Source organism: Puntigrus tetrazona, chromosome 19 (genome assembly GCF_018831695.1).
Source record: "Puntigrus tetrazona isolate hp1 chromosome 19, ASM1883169v1, whole genome shotgun sequence".
Lineage (NCBI taxonomy): Eukaryota > Metazoa > Chordata > Actinopteri > Cypriniformes > Cyprinidae > Puntigrus > Puntigrus tetrazona.
Window position 1 is genome coordinate 16306503 of NC_056717.1, and position 19105 is coordinate 16325607.

The 19105-nt window shown below is 38.3% G+C and overlaps 1 protein-coding gene and 1 long non-coding RNA gene across 2 annotated transcripts in view; one reads left to right on the forward strand and one right to left on the reverse strand.

Moving 5' to 3' along the window:
* Positions 1-15260: 15260 nt before the first annotated feature.
* Positions 15261-19092, reverse strand: LOC122323712. The gene is made up of 3 exons (XR_006247053.1): positions 18962-19092; positions 18722-18863; positions 15261-15839 (listed from the first exon to the last, which is right to left on the reverse strand). It is a non-coding gene; the product is annotated as an uncharacterized LOC122323712 (long non-coding RNA).
* tshz1 (teashirt zinc finger homeobox 1) overlaps positions 17639-19105 on the forward strand; it is a 35297-nt gene continuing 33830 nt past the window's right edge. Inside the window, exon 1 of the mRNA XM_043217768.1 lies at positions 17639-18597. The gene's annotated coding sequence lies outside the window, so the exon portion shown is untranslated. The remainder of the gene's footprint in view (positions 18598-19105) is intronic.

Here is a 19105-nt window from a genome sequence, read left to right on the forward strand (position 1 = left end):
AGCAGGGCAGGGACAGATGAAGGTAGTGCATTTGGTTATTCGTCATTTGGCAGATGCTTCCTGTCCAAAATGATTTACAGTAATATTTGAACACTCCTCCTGTAAGCCCTTTACAACCGAAATAATGTAGGCCCTCGTGAAATCTGTTTTATCTTTTGTTAAGTTTTAAGTTTTATTTTTTTCCCCCCAAATTCGGTTTCTGGATTGCATTTTAACAGTTAAATTAAATTTAAGTGAAATTATTATTAAGACGTTAACAAAAATTACATTTGTGCTGGTTCTCGTACCAGCCTTTGTTTATGAGATTTTTAACAAGATTACAAGCATGTTTTAACATCTAATATTATTTGATTCAGTGTCTTTATGCCATTACATGCAGCTTTTGTTGGGATCAGACGTTATAAGGAATAAAATTTATAACAATCACTTAACACATAATATTTGCAAATTAAATAATTTTTGGGCATACTGGGAAAACAAAATGGCTTAAGGGTTGGTTTTGATTAGTGTTTAGCTCTGATTGTTTGAAAATGTGTGTCGGAGAGTAACTAAATGAAATGAAAACTTGCGACTCTACTAACTTTTTTCAGTAGTGTGACAGTAGTTTGGATGTTTTCACTATAAACAGCCTACATTTTCCAATAAGATTCATAAACTGTAACATTGTATTGCAGGTGCGACGTCACATCAACAATCAAAAACAATTTACTTTGGTAAAGTCTTCTCACATACAAAATACAGGGAAGTATTTTAGTGAAGCAGTTCATCCCGAAGTGAAATGAACCTGTTCAAAAATGATTCACTTGTTCACTTGCATAGGAACTCAAAGGAATTGTACTCATATTAATGATAATTTTGTCATATTTTACTCACCATCGGAATGACAACATTTTTTACAGGTCTGTTCCAAACCTGTATGAGCTTTTTTCTTACGTTAAACATAAAATAAGATATTTATTTAATGCTGGTAATCAAATAGTTGATGGTCCCCATTCACTTTCATAGTATTTCTTTCCCTACTCTGGAAGTCATGTTCAGTGTTCTTTAAAGTAAATTATGGAAGTAAATTATGGAAGTAAATTATGACACAATTTTCATTATTATGTAAAATATTCGGTCAGTATGTATTTATATGGAACATTTTTTATAAAAAATTATGCTAATTTTATATAAGCATATTTTTTATGCTCATAAAGGCTGTATGCATTTAATGAAAATACAGTAATGTTGTAGAAATATTACACTTATTCCTGTGATTGCAATGCTGAATTTTAGCAAACATTACCATAGGCTTTAGTGTCACATGATCCTTCAGAAATCATTCTAATATGCTCAATAAACATTTATAAATATTAAAACTGAAAACAGGTGTGTTTTTGCAGCTAAGCATTTATCTGAAATAAAAAAAAAAGTATGCATCTTGCTCAAAAAAAACCAAAAAACTTTTTTCACATTTGTTTAAACACCGTCTAACCTCTGGAAAATACATTTCCTCCAAACTATAGCAAAGTAAAGTTACACAGACACGGAGTGACACACAGAAGACTAAAGAAAGGTCTGATAAAAGGTTGTACTACAAAGAGTGCAGGTAAAAAGCTAAAATATATGGTCAGTAGTTCACTCTAAAGCAGAAATTAATTACGTAACCTATTGCAGAGTGCTTCAAAAGTTCACTGTGCATGAAAAAATTACTGTGAGCTACCTCCACCTTTATGGGATCGTAAAATTATACTGTTGTACTTAAATTTTTTAATAAAGTGACAGAACATTTATTAAGACTGGCATATGTTGATAATCTAAGGAACAGGCATCGAGTCTTAAAAAGCGGTCAGAGGCTGGTCCAGTGTCGCTTCTCAAAGGTCAATAATATTTTTATAATACACCTTTAATAGGTTCTCTCTTCTTCAGGGACTTCCTGAAGATGCAGAGTAGGGCACAGAAATGAAAAGCAGAATCGTTAAATGATCATCCAAATGAAGAAAGTGTAAAATATGACCTAAATATAATGGCTCAGAGTAATGTGTGATGTACAACGTGGTGTGTGTGTGTGTGTGTGAGCGATATTAAGATGGCCAGCAAAGGAATGGAAGGTCTGTATTGTGGCCTGATCAGAAGAGTTTTGGTGTAGATCAGAGCTCGACCCATCTCCTGTGGGATTTCAGTGTCCTGGTGTCATCTGAGGAACGAGTGCACGCTACACTTGTTGTTGGGTGACTCAATAAGATGCAAGATTGGGAAATCCTGTGTTTGCCGTATGAGATCACAGCATCAGAGGCTGTTTACACGTTGTTTGTTCCGTGTCTATATTGTACAGTGTTCAAACTGATTGAGCATTTGCTCTTTGGCAGGGCGAAATAAAAGTTTCGAAACTGTAAATTGGTGTAGTCGGTTAACTTAAAAGGACAGTTCATCCGAAATTGAAAACCGCGGTCATTTACTCACACGTAATTTATTTTGAACAGCTAGCTTTTCGGCGGACAAACACATTCAGCATTCATAGTGACCAGACGCCGTCAGTGTCCGTAAAAGTGGTCCATACGACTCATATATTCTTCTGAAGCCAAATTGTTGCAATTCTCTAAAAATGTTTCCATGTGCTTTAGCTCTCAAATCTCATTTGCACTTAACACACTGTTCAGACTTGACGTGTGGAGACACGTCGCACCGGGTTTAATGACACTGATGCAAAACGTTTAAAAGTTTGCAGTCAGAAGGAATGTTTTTAAGCGATAAATACTTATATTTAGCAAGGATGTGTTAAATGAATCAAAAGTGAAAGTAACGACTTAAATTGTTACAAAAAAGCTATTTGAACTAAATGATTTTATATGCTTCATAGAATATTATTAAGCAGCACAACATTTATTTATAATTATAACAGTAATTTGGAATTGTAATATTATTACAGTTTTTGCATACCGTTGGTCAAATAAATGCAGACTTGGTCAGCTTATGAGGCTTCTTTTTTTTCTTTTCTTTTTATTTAAAGTGGTGGTCAAAATTATCGGTTTACATTTCCGAACATTAATTTTGCCATTAATTGTAAAAACCCAGTGATTTTGACAACAGCAGATCTGATCTCGTCATTATCCAGTCTGTCTGGAATGAAGCGAAGAAACTGAAGAACTAACAGAAATGGACTAAATCCAGAAGAAATTTGGCAACGTCTTCGAGAAACCTACCTGCAAAGCTACCTAAAAAAAACACTGCACCTAGGGCCAAGCTGCTTTAAACGCGAATGATGGTCGTGCCAAATGTTGATTTAATTTAGCTAATAGACGTTAGCTGATAAAGAAAATCTCTTCGTGACATTATTTGTCACAGCATTTTAACGTTACAGCATCATAAAACTGCTTTGCAGGTAGGTTTCTTGAAGCATCTTGTAGACGTTGCCACAGTCCTACAGGTTAAAAGCATCAGAAAGTGTAAAAATATGCAAAGAAATTGTGTGAACCTCAGTGAATGTGAGGACAATGTGATCACAGTCTTCTGAAATATTTAACAATGGCTCGGATGTGGTAGGATTGTTATTTGTGCATGAGCCGGGGCATGTTTAGATGCAGCGCAGCCCCTACAGCCGAATGAAGCCCTGCGCCCGCAGACATGCCTGACTCTCCCATCAGGCCTTGCTGCCTGCGTCTGACAACACTCCAGCCTGTTAAGGTCAAGACCAACAGAGTGTCAGCGAGGATGATGATGATGTATTTTTTGACTCCCTCGTTTTTTCCTCCTGTCTACTCGACTTTATACTTTCTCCTTGTGCCAGTGTCAGCGGTCCATCTGCCCGCTGCCGACTGAAACCCCGGCACGGGCGCGCTGATCCGTCTGAACCCTGTACCCAACGACCCAACCCCCATCCTCCTCCTCCACCGCCCGCCTGCCATCACCCCCCACCCCCTCCCACCTTCAAAGCTGTGATTGTGTGAACAAGAAAACACACAAATACACACATATGCCACCAAACTCATGTCAGGTAAACCGCAACAATTACAATCTCACAGTCATAATGAAACGGTGACAAAATTATACCCTCCGAACCCCCTGAGAGTCACAAGATTTTAATATCTGACATTTCTGCACATTGACACATGTGCGGCAGCATCTGCTGCCTGGCTGTGAAATCGGTGTCTGTCTGTGAGTGGGTGGGTGTGCGCGCTTGTTTCTGTAAATATATATGTGTGCGTTTCTGTGTGTGTTTCGAAATTCACGTGGTTCCATTATTTGTGTATATCTCTAATGATCTGCTTACGATATCTCATTTTGGCCAAATTTGATTTATCCGTTACAAAGAACATTGCAGAATGCATTGCGATGAGCTTAGTTAAAAAATAGCCAAGAGAGGAAAAAAAATGTCAGTGTTACTTTTCTGTGCTAAAATTATTGTTTATATTTTGACATAGCTTTTCACTTTAATTTTAGTTTGTTTTAATAATTTTTTGAGCTTTTGTCATTGTTGGAATTTTTAAATAAGTACATTTATTTGAATCTTTTTATTTGACTTTTTAGTATTTTTACTTCTTTTTTATTTTAGTTCTTAAAAATATAAAATAAGTAGATTTTTTTATCTAATATTTATATGTTATTTCATTTAGGCTTTGTTTTAATCAGTGAAAAGATTTTTTAAATTCTTTTTAACAGTATTAACAACAAGGTAATTGACATTTATATAATAAAAGCCTTATTTAACTGATTATTTTTAAATATTCATAAAAAAAAAAAATATATATATATATATATATATATATATATATATATATATATATATATATTAGTTATGAGTTGGTTGTATATTATTACACAATATATATTTCTAAAATATTAACATATATAACTTATATATAATTATATTTAATATACAAATATAACATATTCTTAAATATATAGATGCACGTGTGTATTTATATATATATATAATATACACAGTTACACATATGTAAACATAAACGTTTATTTTAGATGCAATTAATCATGATTCATTGTTTGACAGAACTAATAGTTGTACCAAAAAGTTATTATTTCACCCAGTATTCATGTGCACGGTTAGCTTAGCTAACATGCTAATTCACATTTATTTGATAATTAATTTGTATTTAAGATACACACTTCATTCATTCCTTCGGGATCGAACCCATGACCTTGACGTTGGCAGTCCCACGTTCAACTATTTGCGCTAATGCTAACGCTAGCGGGAAAACTACACTAGAAATGCTTAGGGGTCATGCTATTCACGTAGCGCTTCCTATGTGCAGCATTCCCAATTAGTAAGTTAGCATGCTGTCTTAGAAGTCAGCTGCCTACATAGACAGTATACAGCACGACAGCTCACTAGCTCCGGAAACATGTGCGCCTTATGTGTTTGTCTATTTGTGGCTATGTATGTGTGAGTGCTACATATAACATATCAGTGTGTCTACACATAATTAGACCTCACCGACCGAACCAGCAGTCAGACTGCCAGTCGCTGGGATTGAATGAGCGAGACACTGGGCTGAGCAGTAGAGTTCCATAAACACCTCTGGGTTTGAGTCTAAGTGTTTGAGACTGCTGCCTTAGGGTGACATGAGCGTGTGTGATTCTGAGTGGGAGCCCGGAGCTAAAGGCTGAGGGCGGCATGAAAGATACGCTGGCGTCTCCCTTCCGCCACAGGCTGCACACTTTCCCAGTTCTCCCCACAGAGCAGCCTCACTCTTCCCCTGCAAAGCTGTCAGTGCCACTTCAGCGATGCCGCTTGTCTTTGTTCCAGTCAGACGAGGATGATACAGATGAGAAGATAGATAAGATAGACTGCAGGCTGGAGAGGAAGTGTCGGCCGCTGTTTGGGAGTCTGCGGCTTGAAACACCTTGCGCATGCTTTCTGGTGGAGAGGAGGAAGTGTTAAATTGAATCTGTGCTCCATGTAGTGTGAACTACTCAACGTATCTTAACGTCTTAACTCGACGCCCCCCTTGCCAACTCGACACATCAAAGTCGTCCTTACCTTTTTTACCTATTTTGGGGCGCTGTAAGAGGAAACATTATATATATATATATATATATATATATATATATATATATATATATATATATATATATATATATATATATATATATATATATATATATATATATATATCACAATCAGATGTGATGTAGTGGAGAGATAAGTGAAATAATAACAACAACAATAATAGATATGATAATAGACCAAAGAGAAGGCTGAATAAATTGGAAATGGCACATTATGTACTGGTCACTTGAAACAAGCAAAAGCATGCAGGAAAAGCAATACTGTATAAAAGAAAAGGACCATTTTTAAAATTTTATGCAAATGTGTATATATATATATATATATATATATATATTGTGACGGGAGGAGCCAGCGACAGACACAGTGGGCGTGGCGTCAGGCCTCGGAGAGGCTTTTATTGACAAAATAATAATACAAAATAAAGTGTCCATGGGAAAAGTGTCCAAATAAAAGGGGATCTGGTGTCCTCGTCGTGCCGCGAGGGAAAGTGAAGGTTGAGGCCGTGTTCCAGGGGGGAAGGGTCCAGGTAAGGGGCGGAGTCCGGCGGTCGCACGCGCTCCCCTTTTTCTGGCCCGGGGCGCGAGGGGCGGCGGCTTCTTCCGCGGCGTCTCCGTCGTTTCTTTGCTCCGGCGGCAGAGTGGGATGAGCTGTGTGCTCACAGCCTGGACTACGGAGGTCCCACGACGCGCTTCTCGGACGGCGGGGGGGAGGTCCATCACGCACCCTTCCTGGACCCACGAGGACACCAGCGTGCATGCACGCACGGGAAGAGACCGGTCTCCCGAGGAGAGACGCGGTCAGGTATTTAACGGCGACGGTGACAAGGCTAATCCCCTTCAGGTGCGCCTCGTCACACGCCGCCAGACCTGACCGATACCACGCCCCTCCTCTCGAACACACCCACTCCCGTCGGGAGCCTGGTGAAGGGCGGCGAATAAAGGACGGGGTGATGGTGACGATAAAGAGGAGGGGCAGCCGACTCGTCACAATATATATATATATATATATATGGTTGACAGATAGATAGGTGTGTGTATATTTCCTTAAAACACACACACACATACATTAAATACATTATAAAATTATTAACTGGTATTTAATTTATAATTTATTTCATATAGTTAATGTGCATCATACACACAAACACAAAATACACTATAAAAATGTTACTTGGTAATTCATTTATTTTATATAGTTTGCTGAATGAATTTTTATATCTTTAGATTTAAATGTATCCCTACGCACATAGGAAAAAAATCATAAATTGTTAGAAAAGTATTATCCTTTGACCCTGTTTTATCACAGCAAGTCTACAAAGTGAACCAGGACCACTTTTTCTTTCTTGCTTTTCATTTAGTCTCACCTGAGCTTCTTGGGTTAAAACAAGGTGTTTACTTCCATTTCCAATAACCAGTTTCAATGGCAAACGCGCTCTAAACACATACCGCTACATGATAGTTTCTGTATTTTAGCGAACAGAAAATCTTTTGTCTTGTGAGGAGGCATTAATTTATCTTAGCAGTGGGCCTTGACTGCGGTAATTGTTGTGTGAGGGCAGGCGGTGTGCCGAGTCAATCGCTTTCTATCTCTCTCTCTCTTTCTCTCTCTTTGAGGCACGTAGATTCACTCTTCCCGACACGTGTGTGCATGCAAGAATGAGTCAAAATGACTTATCCAGCGGGGGATGTATTAACACTTCATATCCATAAACTCAAACCTGCAGCATGTCATGTCGAGCACATCAGTCAGAATAGAGCACCAACGCAATATAAATATTCCAATTTAAGAACAAAATGGCTTTGAAAGACCTAAAGAGAGTATTAATTTCATATTAAAGTACCCAACAGCCTCTGTTTGTGTGTGTGTTTGCGATCTCTTCCTAGAGAGCATCCAAAACCTTTCAATTGTACTGCTGAATATGCTTGCTGCTTTTTCTTTTTATGTAGTACATATGGCAATTTTTGAGATACAGTATATAGCCAAGCACAGCCTACGCTACAAAAATTCACCATGGTAACCATAGTTTCCACGAAAATCCCATAGTTACCAGTACTACAGTTCTTTATACATTAAGGCTGTCAATACTAAGTAAACATTATCAACTACTTTTATTGAAAAAGATTATAGAAAAGCTCCATTTCAATGGAAGTCCACTTTTATGCTTTTATGATTTCTTTTCTTTTGAATAATGCACATTATATATATATATATATATATATATATATATATATATATATATATATATATACATACAAATAAGTTCAGTTGAGATTTTGTAAGCGACAGACCATGATGATGAAAAATGATTTTTCACGTATTTATAAAATCATTAATTACTACATTAAGAATGAACTTTCCGCCTAAACACTTTCCATATTCCAATGCCGTCACACAACCAATAACATCTTCCCTAACATTACCCATAACCAAAACCCTCATGCGGTCATGATTCTTCATAATCAACCGAAATAATCTGACATCCCTTTTCGCTTTCCCCAAATTTCCCTCAGAATCTCCCCTTGAGCTCGGAGGAAACATCTCGGGAGTGTTTTCCACTGCTTGTGCTATTGAGGCTAAACAATTTCACTGCACTAATTGGCCAATGTCAGGCGTGACACTAGGATAAACAAACGCTGCTCAGGAAAACTGAGACAAATGTTGGCTAATTAAACTGATGGGGGAGAGAAAAAAGCTGACAAAAAATTAGAAAAGAGGAAGAAGAAAAAAAAAATCCCACCATGTGAGGCAGGCTTCCTATTTCCAAACGTCTCTGCTCCTCTAATTAGTCTTTATTTGGCAAACTGAAGAATGAAATAAATATATGCCGAGGTAAATAAATAAAAGCATTTGAGCGGCAAAAGTCAAAACGTTTTTTTGCGGCGTTTTGCGCCGAGACCTTTGAAAAAGGGACAAAACGGGTGTTTTAGCGAAGGCCTCTGATCGGCCGTGTGATCGCCTCTCTTCGTCGTCTCCTCTGCCATTTAATCACTTCTGTCAATTTGTTACTCTCTGTCTGCTTAGCGAAATAAACAGTCGCGGCTTGACAACGGACCTTGACTTTGTTTGCGTTGGACTCTGCGATGTGCTGGCACACACGAATGCATTTCTGTTACCTTCCCTCCGTTTCTAAATCATTTCTCAGTCTCTTCCTCCATAATCTTTCATGCTGTCTCTCTCCCTGTCTCAATTCCTGGTTTACCACCCCCGCTCCGCCACCACCTCCTACTCCGGAGCGCGTGTCACTGGATGTTTATAGGCTGTTGTTTTCGACGCTGATGACCATTGTCACACGGTGTTTCTATTACCCATCTGCCCTGATGGATGGCCCCTCTCTGCGCTCATGCTGATAGGAGTGTCCTTGATCAGCAGAGGAAGAGAGCGGGAGAGGGGGATGGAGGAGGGGGGCCGGCTGAGGTGGGGTTGGCACTACCTGTCCATCCACGGTCTCGGCAGACCGCAAACTTCAGCTGTGACACGTGTAGATCAGCCCACTTACAGACACGCGGTGACACGCCGCTTGTAAATTGGGCCGCTGCCAGCTGAGGTGGGTGTGGACGACGAGTCCCTTTCAGCGGTTAATTGGCAACCAGCAGTCTGCTGAGGACAGCGCCGTCTTCGCCGTACAGCTGTGTTGAAGGAGTCCGCGGGACAATGGAGATGTAACGGGGCCAAAGCTTTAATTAAAGACACGAGTCGGGCGTCTCTGCCGCATTTCTGTATTTTGCGAAACATCTGCAGAAGTTGCGTTTGTTTAAATACAGTGTTCATTTGAGCGATATTGGTTCTTAAAATCTAGAGAATGGCTTAAAACTTTAGGCCAGGGTTTAACAGACCATGTGGTCTGATTCAGGAGCAAATGACTCTTATGAAGCAGTACTTTTGATTCTTTGTGAATCATTGTTCACGCAGCGTTGGCAGTGTAGCCTGATTCAGGAGCAAACGAGTCTCGCGAGTCGCTTATTTGAATGAAACGTTCAAAGGGACTGTTATTTTAAGATTTGGCATTAATAATAAGAAATGACATAATGACATTAACAAAAAGGACATTATAATTTAGTCTCTTGAGCCAGTTATTTTAACGAATCATCAGTCTTTAAAATAAAAAATATATGTATATATGTGTCACGTTCTCTGGACTTGTGTTATTGTTTTTGTCGTGTGCCATGTGTTCAGTGTGACCTACTTTTAGTTAATTGTCTCAGCGTTTACACCTGTGTCTTGTTTATTAAGTAATTCCGTAAAGTATTTAAGTCCTGTGTTTTCAGTTCAGTTTGTCCGATCTCATCTTTATGTGCGTGTGATTATTGTCTTATCTGCCTGCCTGCCAGTATTTATATTGTTTATTTCGTCATCTGAGTAGATTAAAACTCTTTATTTTCATTTATACTCGTTGTGTGTCCTCCTGCTTATCACATAAAAATCAACCACAACCATATATATATATATATATATATATATATATATATATATATATATATATATGTTTTTATATTGTACCAAGTTAAAAGGTCCCTTGAGTTTGTTCATACGCAAGTAAAACATATAATAATTAAAATATGCATGTATCAGCATAGTTTGCATTTAAATTGAAAACTGTGAATCAGAACCAGATAAAATCAGGGAATCTGTGCCAATACCCAGCTCTAATATCTGCACTATTTGTTAACTATTTGCTTTCTATGGAAACGTGCATTACACAAACATCCCTTGCCATTTTTTCAGCATGTTTTCTCAGCACTTTGTGTCATGTTCTTGTGTCCCAAGTTAAAACGAGTTCAACTTAAATAAACACGTGTCTAGGTACATATTTGAAGCTTAACATGAAAAGGGTTAAAAACGTACGGTTAGGATGAGGTCACTTTAAAAAATGGATTGTGCGCCATATGTGGAGTCGTTTGGAGTGTGTTTGGCTGTTTCATCTCTGATAAGAGTCATATTAATGATATTCTGTGTGGGAACAATGATAGCAGCGATTTGCCTCAGCATTGTCATTTACTGATTGATTATCTAGTGATTTATGTTTTAATATAAAGGGGGGGCCGCACCAGAGCACATAATACAATATCCACAGTTAAAATAACTTAACGAGCTGGAGGGAGAGCAAAAACAATGAAATTTCAAATGGATAGAACAGCTTATCAGTTATGACCTCTCTACATGTACGCTGTACGGTGTGTGTGTATGTGTGTGTGTGTGTGTGTGTGTGTGTGCGCGCACGTACGTGTACATGAGAGAAAGCAGAAGATTGAGAGCGAGCGAGTGTGTTTCCTCTGTAGACAGTAGGCTGATGATGAATTTTTAAACAGATCACACTGATAATTGTATTTCATATCTGTCAGTGACGAGGAGACTGGCCACTGAGATGCTATTTATGTCAGCGCACCTCGCTCGGTACAGCCCTCAATAAAACTCAAATCACGAGGGAGATTGTTAAGTCTTCCACAAGAATTATTAAATCGAAGGAAAATTTATGGATGACACTTTATAACAATTAATCAAGAGATGTTGATTAATAAAGTTATCTTCCTCCTCCGTTACAGGCGATGTCGGGGCAGCTGAGCCGTCGTTGTCGTCACAGATATGGTTTTGTCATTCTCTCTGATTAATGCGGCCCGGAGAGACGCCTCCTTCGTTGCCCACCGCACCAAACGCTTTCTACCTGTTAACCTTGAGAAAATATCCCAATGAGCTGGGGCGACAGAGAGCGAAGGGGATCATGTGGGACTGACTGAAAAAAATCAAAATGGAGATTTTGGAGAATGTCACCCAGCCAACCTTGTCACTGTGATTAGGCTACTGTGATTAATTAGTTTAGTAAGATTGAGCAATTAGGTCAGAATTGGGTGTATATGTGCAGAGACGTCACATACCTTTTTTTCCTGTCCCCTTTTTGACTATTTACTCAGGGGAAGACTGCAAAATAACTTTGACCACATTTATATAAACAAATGTAGTGGGTTTTTACATTTAATTAATCTAAAATTTTATATAATAGATAAAAAATAGATACAAGTTTCATGAGCCAGTTTTCATAAAAAAAAAATGTTTTATTATTTTTATATATGGGGTATAGATTAATCTAACAAGCTCAATAAATATAATTGTATTATTGTAACAAATCATATATAAAGGATTATATACATAATGCATACTCAAATTACAATTGTGTCCAGGCCATTTTATTTTTGAAAATTGTGATAATTGGTAATTGTGATAATTGTTAATTAGGTGTTTATTCACATTAGAATTTAGACAGAGCTATATTCTGTATATTACATGTACTGATTGAAAATTATATTTAGTATATTGTTTGTTTTTATATTATGTTCATAAAATAGTTATTGTATTAATTTAGTGAAACTGCTAAATTAAAATATTAATATAGTAAAAATACATGTTTAACAATTAATAATTGACCTTTATTTACAGTTTCATTATTTAAAAGTTAATTATTAGTTACATATAGTTATGTACACGTTTTGCATTTGTGTATATGTATACGTACCCACACGCTTTTTTTTTTACATATACAATAAATTAATTGAACAAATACATATATAATATTTAACTCTCTTCACAGTATAATTCTTACAAATCCGAAGTGCCCTGAAATGGCCATGACGCTTTTGTATATGTCTGTATTTTTATTAAAGAAGGAATGAATGAAGGAGAATTTCAGTTGACGGGAGAAAAACTTAGGAAAATCTCCAGCATGTGACCTGGCCAGCATTTGAGGAACAAAAAAAGCTCTCATTGAGAAAGATGTGCTGCGTGTGAATGTTTGCAGGGTAGTTCTGGGTGGAGCAGGGCCGCATACGTCTGATTTGCTGATATAGCCTTGAGGCTGGCGTCATCGGTCGCTGCCGTTGCAGAGGCTTTTGGGAAGACAGGGACGGCGTTCAGGCTCCTTCCAGGGTGTGGAGGGACAACGTAGAGGCCGGAAAACCCGACCTGGTTCAACACTCGGATCAAAGGCGGCGAGCCGTTCTCTATAGAGCCGTTTGTTTGAATCAACCTATTTCTGGCTAAGAGAGTGAAGGGACGTTCAGTGTGGACCGAAATGGTGCGCACGAAGCCTCCTCAGTGTTACATAAACCAAAAGCCCTATGTAAACACCTCCTGACTACCGAATTGTGTTTTGATAGGCAGCCATATCTACTAAAATAAACACAAATGTCAGGTTTTGGCTGCGTTTGCTAGGCAGTTTTTTTTTTACTGGTTATATTTATCATATCATTTTACTAATACTCTAAAGATAGTTTCCCCCATGTCTTTTTAGAAAAAAAAAAAAAAAACATTCATTTGAATGGTCTCGAGTTCGGGATCGTACGGGATATTTTAGCCGGTCAATGGAGAAAAGAGGAAAACATTTCTTGTTGTTCTTATTAATGCTTTTAGATCTTTTATAAAAACAAACACATTTCCACTAAGCGTCAGAAGTAGAGCACTCGGAGCAGCTTTAGGGGGCTGTTTTTCTCTTTGTTGCATCAGTAGTGAGGAGAGATCTCTCTCTAACCAAAACCCTGAGGCTATGAGTTTGACTGAAGCGGAAAAAAAAACATCCTATTTTGTTTCTCTTAAAAACCATACATTATCAAAGGCGTCTCATGCATATCTTTGATCTAAAACGGTTACATCTTAATAATTACGGTTCAGCTGCGCGAAAGAACCAAATGTTTCTTTCTTCATTCCGGTACCGTTCGAAATTGTTCACCCTCTTGAAGGAAATAAGGACCGGGAGCGAGCAAACAAACAAACAAATAAATAAATAAAAACCGACAGAACCACGCCGCTATATTATTTAATGACAAGATGCGGAAAGAGGGGAAATATCCTTTTTAAAAAACGAAATATAAATCACGGTGTGTAGCTTTCGTACCTCATCCCGATCTTTGCTCGGGTTTCTTTCACTTTTTATAACAATTCATCCGCTCGGTAAAGCGCTGAGAGAGATGTTTCCAGTAATCCTATACGCTTAAATATATCTGCACCGCGCTTTCTTGGCCACTCTCTTTCCCAGCTTCTGCAGAAAATGATGTTTTTACAGAACATTTCCCTTTGCAACCAATCAAAGAGGTGCAGTCAGTGGTAATGAAACAGGAAAACATTTCAGCACTCCTCTCTCCTCTTTAATGGCTGAAAAATGCTAATTGGAAGAAGACCGCATGTGTCAAAGAAAACAAAAGAGGTGGTATGGCAGGCAGCGGGACTCATGTTGGAGGATGGTATTTTGAAATGTGAAATGTGTCACTTAACTCCTGCTGAAACGCACGCCGTTCGGAGGGAGGATCGAGGAACGGAAGCCCCTCCTGAACGTGGAGGTGCAGCGGAGCAGGAAGAGACGTTTATGAGGTAATAACCAGACTCGTTCGCACAGAGTATGAAAATCTGCTCCAAGAAACCCGAAAGGTCCGACCGTATCCTGATCCACTCGTTCTTACGACGCGTCTCGGCCGTCGGTTCTCATGCGCGTGCGACTTGTTGCATATCTAAAAAAAAAAACTGCATCCGTTTAAGATCGTCTTCATTTCGGATGCCTATTGCGCAACTAATTGAATACAGAAAATATGTTTGCGTTTTCTCGCACATACGGCGCTTTGAAACACGTCAGCGCATTTAGCCGTATAGCTGTTACATTTCTTATGAATAAAGATTTCAAACAATTATCCCTTAATCACATTCTCCGAAAGCCGTTTTTTTCCATTGTTTGTCAGTCAAAGCACACTTTTCTGTTATTTGAAGGGAAGAAGAGGTCTAAAACGGAGGGATTCCGCCGAAAAGTCAAATAAGTTTTGTGATCAGCATTTAGTCAAGTGTAAAAGTAACGAGTTACGTAAAGCTGCGTGATGGGCCTCCTTCCTCCAGAGAAAGGTGACATTTTAATTACCCCGTCTTATCTGATGGATTTCAAGATATTCTTCCCAGTAAAAGCCTTCTCTTTATTATTTTTTGTATTATATGTTCTTAGTTTTCGCCTGTCAGTGACTGTACAAAATTCATTTGACCCAGTCGTTGATTGAAGGTAGAAGTTTTTATATGGTATAAAATAGTTTTTTTATCAAGAGCTTCAAATCTCTTCAGTGTCTCCTGCTTTTATGACAAAAGAAAAAATCCCTATGAAGGAATAATTGTGATAAAACAGATTTCTGACTTGAGTAATATAAAACTTTCTCACTCTTTTTTTTTTTTAATACCGTCATCTTTTAATGAATTAACATATATTTCGTGAAACATAACTTTCGATGATGCAAAAAAATAAACCACCAGAACTTTGTCCACTATCTTTTATTTGCATTGTTATATAAATGAAAACAGCAAAAAGTGAAGCAGCAGATTATGCTTTATTTCAAACATTAAACCGAACGATTATTTAAATTGTGAAAGTACAAATGTATGCACTGAATACAGTAAAAAAAAAAAAATCCATGATTACAGAAATCCAGCGAACTGTACGTGTAACACTGTATATATTTCATATAAGTGCATGCAGAGGAGATGTAATTTTGGTTTTAATAAACATAATTGCAGTGGTGGCATGTGAAATGGCTTTGATCATGATCACAGACGTAAGGTTACACCGCAGAGCCGATGTGGCGTATTATTACTACTATTTGGGTTGCCGCGTTTAAGTGCAGAGTTATAATTTTAGCAGTACTGACGTTAATATCCAAGCGGCCATCGCTATCAATAGCTCGATGGCTTCATGTGCAATTGTGAACGGTGTACAGCTTTACCAAAAAAAAAAAAAAAAAAAAACCCTCTACATACAAGTTTTGCTGACCTCTGACCTGCGAACTGCAATATTGTCCTTTTTGGAGATTGGCAACGTCACCTACAAGACAAGAACAACATTTTGGAAGCATAATCAATACATCTGAGTCACGTGCAAGCGTTAGAATAGTTTTTCACGAGATTCACAAAGCTATTTCTGTAACCCCACGGGGGAGATATGTTGCTGAAAAATGCTGTATCCTGTAATTGGTATTTATTTTGCCTGCTGATTTTGTGAAATACATAATTATTTTAAAAAGATGACTTGACATGCATTTGCATAAGAAGGGTTAGTACTTTTTTTAGGAGAATATTATGATTGCTTTTTTGATTATAAGTGTTTTTTTTTTTTTTTATGTGGCTCAACAGACTATTTACATCGGCGCTGTAATGCAAGTATCTGTATTTTCAGCACACATGGATACTGTATGTTCCAGTTTTTTAATATATATATACCTTTTTTTATGAAGAACAAAAACGTCATCAACAGCCCTATAGAGTTTTTCTATTCAAAAATGCAGCCGTGACAGCATGCGATGTTATTGTTTATAAACCTTCAGATCTCGCCATACATATCTGTGGACACATATGACGGCATCCCGCCTTGCGTAGCTTGCGAGCAATTTGGATCATAATTTGCTGATGTGATGTGACATGCTACATAGAAAAAAAAAAAAAAACTACTTCAAAGACTATCACCTCAAATCTCCCTCGCTTTTTTTAGTTGCAGTCTTTTAACATCCGTCTGCGATCCCCTAAGCAGACAGTGTACTATTGAGACATGAAGAATTTCTCCAACTTAAAATGTGCATTACAGCATGCCCTGGCATTTTTATGCAAATAGGGGCCATCTTAACATCTAGAGTAAATAACCAGTCAGACTGAAAAGCGTAGAAATCTGAGGTTATTTTTCATAATATAAGACAGATGAAGCAAATCCATTTGCTGTCATTATGAAGTATCAACACTTAAAAACAGCAATAGAGAATCAGTTTAAAACATTATATAACACCATAAAGGGCATAAAATCTATAATCCCTCAGCCTGACGCTTGCTTTCTTCAAATACATTAAGTTGATAAATTAAAATTTGAAATATGCATTTCTTATAAATGCATGTTGTGTGCGACATTGAGGGGCACTTTATTATTATTAATATTATTAATTTAAAAAATAAAAATCGCTTCTGCATAAATGCTCTTTTTTTTCATCTCCATTTGATAAGAAACGCATGCAGGAAAAGACAAACACGGACACTTCTATTAGATATTTAACAATGACTGTAAAGCTGAAAATGGCACAGTTCAGGCTCCACACGAACCTTTCAAAGCGCGTTGGCATTGCATCTCGAGCTTTACGCTTGTGCCTGCGTGGCATACCTTCATGCGTGGCCTTTTTACAAAAGAATAAGATGTACTACACCGAATGAGATGATGGGTGCACGCAAACATTTATTCATTATATATGGATAACCGTTCCCAAAACACACGTAAAACACAAACACAAACACGCACCGACCTGTCAACACTAACTAATGCTCGAAATCTGCGATGCCACCGATTTGTGCTGGCACATGTTAATAAAAGGCAAAGAGCATAAAGGTTTGTTTTGTATTTTGCTTTACGTTGTAGAAAGAGATTCAAATTCTGTAACACGTCAATATAAAAAAACACTGTATTTGTATATCTATTAATAAAATTATTAGTTCATCAGCATACAATAAGCACAGCTGTGGATAATTCACCATGCCAAGACACACTCAGGTCTGGGGTTAGAGAATGATAAGAAACCCAGCTTTGTTTTTTTCTTTCTTAATGCATTAGTTTTTTTTTTTTTTTGTTTTTTTTTGTTTTACACTTTACCATACAGTGTTGATGTTATATAATCAAATGTAACAATACGTAAATTTTGATATGTAAAAAATTATTTTGGGGATTCACTTGTAAATTCCTATCGTTATTGTTGTTTGTAAGCACTTACACCGATGCATGTTTAGCACGGGCGCTGTAATCTAAAGCGTTAAATCCCTTTTAAGTGCACACTTACACCTCGAAGGGATCTTCGTCGCGACGCTCAATGCCAAAAATCATTTCTCTTAGACAATGCCGAGAGAACTGCTCCAAACAAACAAAAAAAAAGTCACTGACTTTAAAGTCTGTTGAGATCGACCTAACAGTGCGCGATAACGCGATAAAACAACGCAAAGCATTACATTTCAGGAAAATGCTAATGATTTCGAGTGGGACGGTGCACCGTGAGCAACGGTTTAAGAGAAGTTGAGAACAAGAGTGCTTGTGTTCGTAAATGTTTTTACGGCGATAATAAGACGATTTAGATCGATCAGCAATCGTAACGAGAATAATAAATAGGCTATATTATGATAGCGGGCTGTTAAACAAATTAAATGTGCCGAAAGTTAAAAAAGACGGAGACCTCTACCTAACGCACGCTTGCTGAAATATGACAAGCTAATTATCGTCGTGCCGTTGCCTTGCACCGAGACCGAGAGAAATCTGTCGTTAACACGGAATAATCTCGGGAAAGCGTCGCGTTTTTTAACCCAGAGGTGCTCTAACCCTACCGCGGGAGAAATCTGGGCTTCTTTGAGCCCGACGAGTTTCTGATGGGAGATTGGTGACGTAAGAGCCATCAACAGCGACAGGCTGATCGAGGTAGTCGCGAGGATGGATAGATGGACAGATGTTGGGGCGGAACTTGGACATATTTCCACATTATTAGCCCCTACCGACAGGCGTACGGCGTAAACGATCAGTTAGATTGCAACTGGCAATAGCTCAAGGATGCGCAGCACCGTCAAAGGTAAGGACACGATTTAAACGTCGCGTACTGAAATATCAACGCTTCGGCGGCGGAGACGTGCGTTATGCCCTAGCCTGGCTCTCGTTCGCGCGTTTGCGCCGTACCGACAAATACGTGCACTCACCGGGATGCGATAGGCAAAGCGAAGCTCTCGCGTCGGTCCGCGGGGCTGGACGATCCGCTGAAATCGCGGCAGAATCCCCGGCGCGACGAAGAACCTTAAAATCCGTTAGAAACGTCAGGCGACCGGAGCGAGCCGAGGCCACCTCAAAAAAAAAAAAAAAAAAAAAAAGAATTCACTCGGATTTCTCGCGTTCCCCTTCCGAGCGATTTTAAAAACACACCCACCCACTCGCCAACTTACAGAAAGAGTGGACATTGCGTCAACGCTGGTATTAAGACAAAAACAAAGTTGAGATTTAAGTGTGATTTTTGGTTAGCGGGGGGTGGGGGGGGGGCAGGTACACCGGTGTCAACAAAGTAGTGAAGAGCAGATATGCGGTGGATT